Source organism: Rattus norvegicus, chromosome 6 (genome assembly GCF_036323735.1).
Source record: "Rattus norvegicus strain BN/NHsdMcwi chromosome 6, GRCr8, whole genome shotgun sequence".
NCBI classification, from domain to species: domain Eukaryota; kingdom Metazoa; phylum Chordata; class Mammalia; order Rodentia; family Muridae; genus Rattus; species Rattus norvegicus.
Genome location: NC_086024.1, coordinates 125,771,347 through 125,779,502, shown reverse-complemented (window position 1 = coordinate 125,779,502; position 8,156 = coordinate 125,771,347). Strand labels below are relative to the sequence as shown.

The 8,156-nt window shown below is 48.7% G+C and overlaps 1 long non-coding RNA gene across 2 annotated transcripts; it reads right to left on the bottom strand.

The window, feature by feature from the left end:
• Positions 1–7,876, bottom strand: LOC134479467 (uncharacterized). Of its 2 annotated transcripts, XR_010052808.1 has the most exons (3): positions 7,293–7,751; positions 348–607; positions 1–105 (listed from the first exon to the last, which is right to left on the bottom strand). It is a non-coding gene; the product is annotated as an uncharacterized LOC134479467 (long non-coding RNA). The 2 variants fall into 2 exon arrangements; XR_010052807.1 differs by having other exon boundaries at positions 1–607; positions 7,293–7,876.
• Positions 7,877–8,156: the final 280 nt, after the last annotated feature.

Sequence of the window (8,156 nt, the reverse complement as noted above, 5' to 3'; positions counted from 1 at the left end):
TTGGGCAGAGAGGTGCCCTTATTAAGCCACTGGGGAGAAGCAGAAACAGGAGAATTTCTGTTCTGTCAGACTAGCGGGCCAGTGAACTGCAGGTTCTAGGAGACCCTGTTTTGAAAAATAAGGTTGAGAGATCAGAGATGCTATCCAATGTTGATCTCTGGACTCCAGGTGTACAGAGAGTGGGGGAGGGGGAGGGGGAGGGGGGAGAAACTGAAGGAGAGATGCTCAAGGGAAGATATAGCAGAGTCACTACAGCTTCCTCTGGTGCTGTCTCTGGGTGAGTAAAGGGCTGTCCACAAGGGAGGAGGCACAAACCATCTTTGAAGGAAGAAGAGGGAAACTCTCACATCTTTGCAAACCTCCGTTCTGCTTCGGACAGGCAGAAAGTTCTCCATGTCTTGTCTTCAGAGCAACCATCTTTCATAGTTGTGAGACACTTGTGGATTCTTTCACTCCTCAGCTAAAAAGTGAAGAGTTATGAGGTTTTCTGTGCCACAGGAACAACAGAGAACACGAAGTAACCGATTTATTTGGAGTCTGTCATGGAGCTATTGCAGGTGTGTGAAGTAAGCGCCATCATGCCCCGAGTCTACTGAAGAAACCGAGGCTGCGGAGCAACAGGAAGAAATTGTTACTATGAACGCACAGCTGGGAAGCAACAGGAAGAAATTGTTACTATGAACTCACAGCTGGGAAGCCGAGAGAGCTGGGACTCCAGCCAGCCAGGCTGGCTCCTTCCTCATCCAGCACAGAAACCATACAAGTCATTCCTTGGGAAGAGTGAGAACTCAAAGAAGACAGCTAGCCTAGGGTGGGGTCAGAGGGAAGAAGGATGTATAAGGGAATGGCCACAGTGTAGGAATAAAAGAGAGCGGGATGGGAGGGGAAAAATAGGAGGGACAAAGAGAGGGAAAGGGAGAGAAAGGATGCATTGGATGAGCACAGAAAATGATTCCTCACAGTTGGCATCCAGAAAGACCCCCCTAAGCTTAGCAAGAGTCTAAGCCTTCCCCCATCAATGGTGCATACGGATCTATGCACCCAGGTCATTCTTCTTCTTTTTTAAATTAAATTTTATTTTTTTACTTATTTATTTTACATCCAGTTCATTGCCCTACTCCTGGTCACCCCGTCCCATGGTCCTTCCCCCATTCCCCCTCCTCTTCTCCTTTGAGCAGGCAGGAGCTCCCCTCGGTATCTCCCCTATCCTGGCACTTCAAGGCTCTGCAAGGCTAGGTGCTTCCTCTCCCACTGAGGCCAGACAAGGCAGCCAGCTAGAAGAACATATCCCACAGACAGGCAACAGCTTTTGGATAGCCCATTTTCCAGTTGCTTGGAGACTCTAACGGAAGAATAGGAGAAAGAGTTGTGGCCCCCGAAGGGGATAGGGACTCCATGGGAAGACCAGCAGAGTCAGCTATCCTGGACCCTTGGGGCTCTCAGGGTCTGAACCACTAACTGAAGAACATACACGGGCTGGGCTCAGGCTTTTCCGCTCATATTTAGCAGATGTGCCCAGGTCATTCTATACCATAAGGATGCACAACAGTGTCCCTAGCTCTGCCCACTAGATGCCAGTAAAAAAAAAAAAAAAGTTCAATTATTGCCAAATGTCCCTTGGGGAATAAAAGTACATTGGGACGGGCACTTCGTAGAGTGGTGGGTTGAAACCTAATGAAGCAGAAAGATGAGGGGAATGAGAGATGAGGGAAAGAAAGCCAAAAGGCTCAGATAAATGTGCAGAAAAATGATGTGGGAGCAGAAGGTGAATGCTTGGCCAAGGAGGTTGGTTGCTGTTTTAAAATTTCCGGTTTTAATCAAGTATATGAGGTTAGAGAGAGCAGAGAAGGTGTAGGACAGGCGGAAAGGGTACAGGAGAGAGTGAAAGTTTACAGATGAAGGAAGGGAGGAGGGAGGGAGGGAGGGAGGGAGGGAGGGAAGAAGGGGGTGTATAACTGGGTGTGAGTTCCGGGAATAGACAGCATGGAATGGGATCCTGACTGCACTCAGAGCCCGGCCTTTGAAAGCAGGGGATACTCCTACTCGAGGGACCAAGGAGAAAAGCCCGTGTTTGAAGATGTAGGATGCTGTGCATATTTGGCAGTGGCAAGGAGAGAGAGAGCTCCCATCTGTTGCTTCTATTTTCCAAGCCAGGCATGTGGCATGGTCATCCCCAGAGCTGGGGAGGAGCCTGGGGAGGAGGAGGGAGGAGACAGGGAGGCAGCAAGGAAAGCCAAGAGGGGAAGGGTAAGATGGCTAGGTGGTGCCAATAGCCATTTACAGTCTGGAGCTGGGAATTTAGGATGAGGCCAGTCTGTGTTGTGCAAGGATCTATAGCAACTTCATGCTGTTTGGGGAACAGCATGGACCCCATGGGCAGAAACCTTGGGAATTGACAGGTAGCCTTAAGGGGTAGTTCTCTAACCCTGCTCAAGAAGCGGGAGCCCACAGCATCCAGTCATTCCTTAGGATCAGAAAACAGTTCCCTAGGCCCCTTGAATCCCCCACTTCCTACTCTCTGCGGGGTTGTGACTCCTGCTGTACCCCAGTCAAATGGGACCAGAAATTGCTGACTTTCTACAAATGGAGAGCCCTGCTTCTCTGCAAGCCACAAAATGGCAGCGCTTTAGTCAGGATTTGCAGTGCCCTCTGAAGTCAATGTATTAAAGATGTGATCCCAGACTACCAGCGCGGAGAGATGGTAGAAGCATTCAATGGTGGGGCCTGGCGAGAGGTCTTCCGGCCATTAGGTATATACCCTCCAAGGGACTGTGGGCACTGTTTCCTGTCTCTACCATGATGTGAATGGCTTTACTCTTCTACAGGTTCCTCACTGTGCTGCCTTGTCTCATCTCAGAACCAAAAACCACAGGGCCAACTGACCATGGGCTGAACTTCTAAAAAGGAGTTAAAAGAGACCTTTGTCACTTTATAGGTGACAACCTCAGGTGCTTATCACAGCAGCAGATATCTGACTCATAAGCCACCTTCACTTAGGCAGCTGTGCCCGGTCCTAGAGGGATGGGAGCACAAGTGAGCAAAGACCCCAGTAAGAATCAACATACATAATTCTAGTCATGGTCATCTGTTTACTCATCTTTACATGGGGCAAGCCTGCTGTGGACGTGGACCAAAGACAACCCCACAGGAGGCATTTAAATTGGCCCCGAACCCTTTCTTCTGGAACCCACGCATCTTGGCTTTCCTAGTAAGAGACTCCCAGAAGCCTGAAGCACAGTTTATTCTATTGGAACGAGAAAGTCACACTTGGAAGGCAAACTGACTCGACTCAGAGACGGCCTGAGGAGGCAGCTGTATGCTTGGTGTAGCATTCAGAACTCCCCTCAGCAGGTGCAAAGGTCGGACAGCTATAATCACACCAGGAATATGGGTTTTCAGAGGATCACTGCCAGGGTGGCTACTAATCAGATAACGAGAAGCCCAGCATCACACATGCTCTCACAGGAGGGAAGACAAGCCAGGTGTGTAAGGATGAAGACTGCACCATTCCATTTCCATCCGGAACAGCCCAGTTCCCCATCCACAGGCTCCAAGACTAGAACACTGATTGCCAAGGGACTGAGGTGAGGGAAAAGGGGGCATTTATTTACTGATGCCCACAAAGTTTAAGTCAAGCAAGATAAAGAAGCCTCTGAGACTCTATACAGCCCTGTACCCATGGTCAATAGTGTTTTCTGGGCACTAGAAAAACCTGTTAAGAGGTAGAGTCGTGCATGCCTTTGATCCAGCACTTGGGAGGCAGAGGGAGGCTGGATCTCTGAGTTTAAGGCCAGCCTGGTCTACAGAGTGAGTTCCAGGACAAACAGGGAGCAGAGTTCATGACATGTGCTCTACCAAAATAAAAACCGAAATTTCAAATATGAAGAATAGTAGTGTGAAGGGGGGTGGGCAGGGATGGAGGAGGGAAAAGTGTGGAGAGGGAGAGAGGGAGTGCAGGAGGAAAGAAAAGCAAGAGGTTGGGCTGGAGAGATGGCTCAGTGGTTAGGAGCACTGACTGCTCTTCCAGAGGTCCTGAGTTCAATTCCCAGCAACCACATGGGGGCTCACAACCATCTGTAATGGGATCTGACGCCCTCTTCTGGTGTGTCTGAAGACAGCTACAGTGTATTCATATACATAAAATAAATCTTAATAAAAACAATGAAAATAATTTTAAAAGAGAAAGGCAGTAAGGAAAGAGGAAGAGAAAGATTAAAGGAAGGGGAGGAAGGAAGGAAAGGAGAGGGAAGCAATAAAGGAAGGGATGGTGAAGGGGTGAGGGGATGGCGGGAGAGGTAGGTAGGAAGAGACAGAAAGTAGAAGCTATTCCTACTCCATAGCCACAGACTCCTGGGCCCCACCCTGAGCCAACTCGGTAGACCTAGGTGAAGGCCATAGTTGCGTTTCTTAGGCCCCCAGCTCCTGCTAGGGATGCTGGCCCGAGGCCACCTCCCTAACCAGGTGCCCTTTGGCAAAGGCAAGGGGTGAAAATGTCAGAGTCAGGTTTGAACCCTGGCCCCCTTGAGTTAGTTCAGTGCCTGCTCATGTACGCCCAGGGGACTGTCATACTGCACACCTCGTGAAACTATTTTGAAAGTCAGAGAGAAATCATGTCAAGTCCAAGGCCTTGAGGAGGCACCCTGTAAAAGAAAATGGGAGGTTATTCTTGTCCCCCACCTAAGGCACCTCCACAATTCAGGGCTGTTTGGATCAGGCATTCAAGGCAAGCACCAAGGCGGCCTCAGGAGTCGAGGGGAGGTTACTGAATCGGTTACCTTCCCACTCTCTCTGCCTCCTCTTCTGAACACTCAGGCACTGAAATAGGCCTCAACACTCTGCTGTCAGTAATGACACTTTTAAGCAGAGGAGAGAACTGATCACTTTCAAACTTGATATTATTTTAAGTACATTATCTCTGAAATCTGGGTCAGGATAAAAAATGAACTTGTGCTCATAGGATGTTACAGCTGGAAGGAAACTTTAAAACCATCTAATTTTCTCATCAAAGGTGAGGAAACAGAGGCCCAGAGAGGGGCAGCGACTTGCAGAAGGAGGCACAGCAAGCCAAATGACAAGGACAGCTCTGGTAGCAAAGAGTTCTGTTCGAATGCTAAGAAGATGGTTTTCCAGCTGTGGTATGCTGGCTACTTTTTATTTATTTATTCATTTATTTTTTTTCTTTTTTGCAGAGCTGGGGACCGAACCCAGGGCCTTGCGCTTGCTAGGCAAGCACTCTACCACTGAGCTAAATCCCCAACCCCTACTTTTTATTTTTAAATAAAAGATTTATTTATTTAATGTATATGAGGGTTTTCTTTTCATGCACATGAGAACTGGCTGCTCTCCCAGAGGTGCTGGATTTTTATGTCAACTTGACCCAGGCTGGAGTCATCAGAGGGAAGGGACCCTCAAATGAGAAGATGACCCCCCATAGACCAGGTTGTAGGCAAGCCTGTGGGGGCATTTTCTTAATTAGTGGTTAATTAAGAAAATTAACCCAGCCCATTGTTTCCTGGGTTCTCTAAGGAAGCAGGCTTAGCAAGCCATGAAGAGCAAGCCAGGAAGCAGTACCCCTCCCTGGCCTCTGCATCAGCTCCTGCCTCCAGGCTCTGGTCCTGTTTGAGTTCCTGTCCTGATGGTCTCCATTGATGGGCTAGATGATGTGGAAGCGCAAGCCAAATAAACCCTTTTCTCCCCAAGTTGCTTTTTGGTCATGGAGTTTCTTCACAGCAGCAGAAACTCTAAGAAACCTGGGTCAGTGGGGAGCACCGGAGATTCTGAGTATGCAATACATCGATTTCCCTAGAAGAACAGATCAACATTAGAATCTCTAAAAATAAGGGGTTTGCAGGAGGGTAGGAGTGGGTTCTATAGATAGAACCCGAGGTCCAGTGTAGAGCATGTGCTTTACATACTGAAAGCTGAGCCATATCCTCCAGCCCCGGGAGATTTACCAATGAAGGGCATTTACTAAAAACAATGGCCCCGCACCATAGCACTTCCCTTCTTCATTTATTTTTCTTTCTAGTGGGTCAGAAACCTGGCCAGCTTTTTCCCCCTTAATTTTTCTGTCTACTTCCTGCTTTAGGCAGGCCCTTCCTTTCTCCTCTTTGTCTTCTCTCCTTCTCCTCGAACATTTTACCCCAAATCAGAGAGAGCTCGCTCCGTGCCCAGGGCGGAGAGCACATCTGTGATTTTTTTTTTAACGGTAAAGATAAAGAAGCTAAAGACAGCTTCACGGTCGCTTTTCGTTTTTTGCCTTTTCTCGACTCTTCGCTCAGCCAATGTTTACAGAAGCCAACGGCTGCCAAGCATTCAGGAAATGCTTCTGGGCTTACAGTCAGCCCCTTTTAGCAAGCTCGTTCCGCAAGCCCACGCTCTGAGGACCACGTTCGGCTGGCCCCTGGGCAACACCAGTGATTCAGGGAAGAACGAGGTGGACACAGTCCCTGCTGTTGGGGGTGTCCAGGCTGACTTTTGAGAAATGGCTGGTTTCTGAGCGAAATCTAAGCACCTGCAGCAGGGCTTAGGATATGGCGGCTGGTGCAGGAGCTGGTTCGCAGAAGCCTTTAGAAGTCTATCGCTCATTTTTTTTTTTTTTTTTTTTTGGTGGGGATCTTTTCAAGCTGGTGATTAACAGAGTCGGCATTAGAAATTAAGTTACATAACAATAAATGACATCAGAAACAGCAGTCACAGACGCTGACAGCTTAGCCTCCTTTCTCAATTACTTTTATTTGTGCATATGTGTGTGTGTGTGTGGTGTGTGTTTGCATGTTCAAACGTGTGTGCATGTTGTGACGGGGCAGAGGTCAGTGTCATGTGACCCCCTACTCTCCATTTTTCACTCGTTGAGACACAGTCTCGTCCCATACCCAGAGGTCACCCCTTAGCCAGTTTGCCACAGGAATCCCTTGTCTCTGCCTCCCAAGTGGTGGGATTACAGGAGCGTCCCCATACCCCACCCCACGTTTACATTGGTGCTGGGAATACAAACTCCAGTTTTCGTGCTCACACAAGCAAGCACCCTATCCACGGAGCCCATCTCCACGGCTCCTATTCTACTATTTACAACAAAGCATTTCGGTCAGGGATCAACAGGCCTCTCACACACTGTGGCATGGGAGGACAGGGAAAAGCCCGCTGGTCTCAGGACACGCCATCATCTACCTGCAACAGCATCTGAGAGATCCCCATTATTTCTGTGAGCTATGTCATGGCATTACCCCCAGAGGCCACAAGAGAGATTCTTAGGATTGAGCTTGGTAGTGGTGAAAGACGCCGACACCTACCTCGGGTCGGGAAGGTATTTCCTTGCAGAGCAGGGTGAAGCTCCTGGATAGTGGGCAGTAAGAATGTGACTCTGGGATGGGAGCAGTAATGGGCCCTTCAGATTCTACAGAGAGAAGGCGGGCTTTTGGCATAGGTAGGTCCATGATGAGCTGAAGGAAAGGATAGGCCAGGGGAGCAGACCACTGAAGCAAAGCTGAAAAAAAACTTCCCCGTTGAAGGGGAAAAACAAAACTAGAGTGTTAGCGCTGATCTGGCTATCCCAGCCACTACTTCCCCCTCCCCTGTCTGAATTATCTCCATTCTCCCCATTTTTCTCTCCCTTTCTCCCACACTATAAATAATCTCAAGTCTTTGTTCTTTGCCTTGGGAATGAATAGCTTCCCCAGCTGTTACTGTGTTTCTGAACTGAAATAAAGCTTCTCTTGAAACCTACAAAAGAAATTGATTGAGCTCTGTGTGTGTTTTAAAGTGGCTCAACTCCATTAGGTGGTGGTGGGGAGAAAAATCTCAATTGCAAAATAAATAACGTGGAGTGCATCTAATAGCCCTTTGTCCCCGTGAGTGCAGATGTGCTGAATAGCTCACGGTTCGAGTGGCCGTCCCTGTCACTGACTTTGCTGTGGCAGAGTGAGAGGAACAGGCACAGGCCAGGGGTGGAGCAATAGCCTTAGGCCCTCCAAGGACCCCACGCTTTTCCTCTCCCCCACTCCTCCAACCCCAGGAAGCAGCATTTACCAGCCACATCTCTTGGAGAGCTTCAGGCATGGGTGGACTAGTTTCTTAGCAATAATCACTGTCTTCTGGCATTATGGAAGCAGTTCTAGAAGGCAGAACTGCCGAGGAATGACATCTGCTAAGAGAGG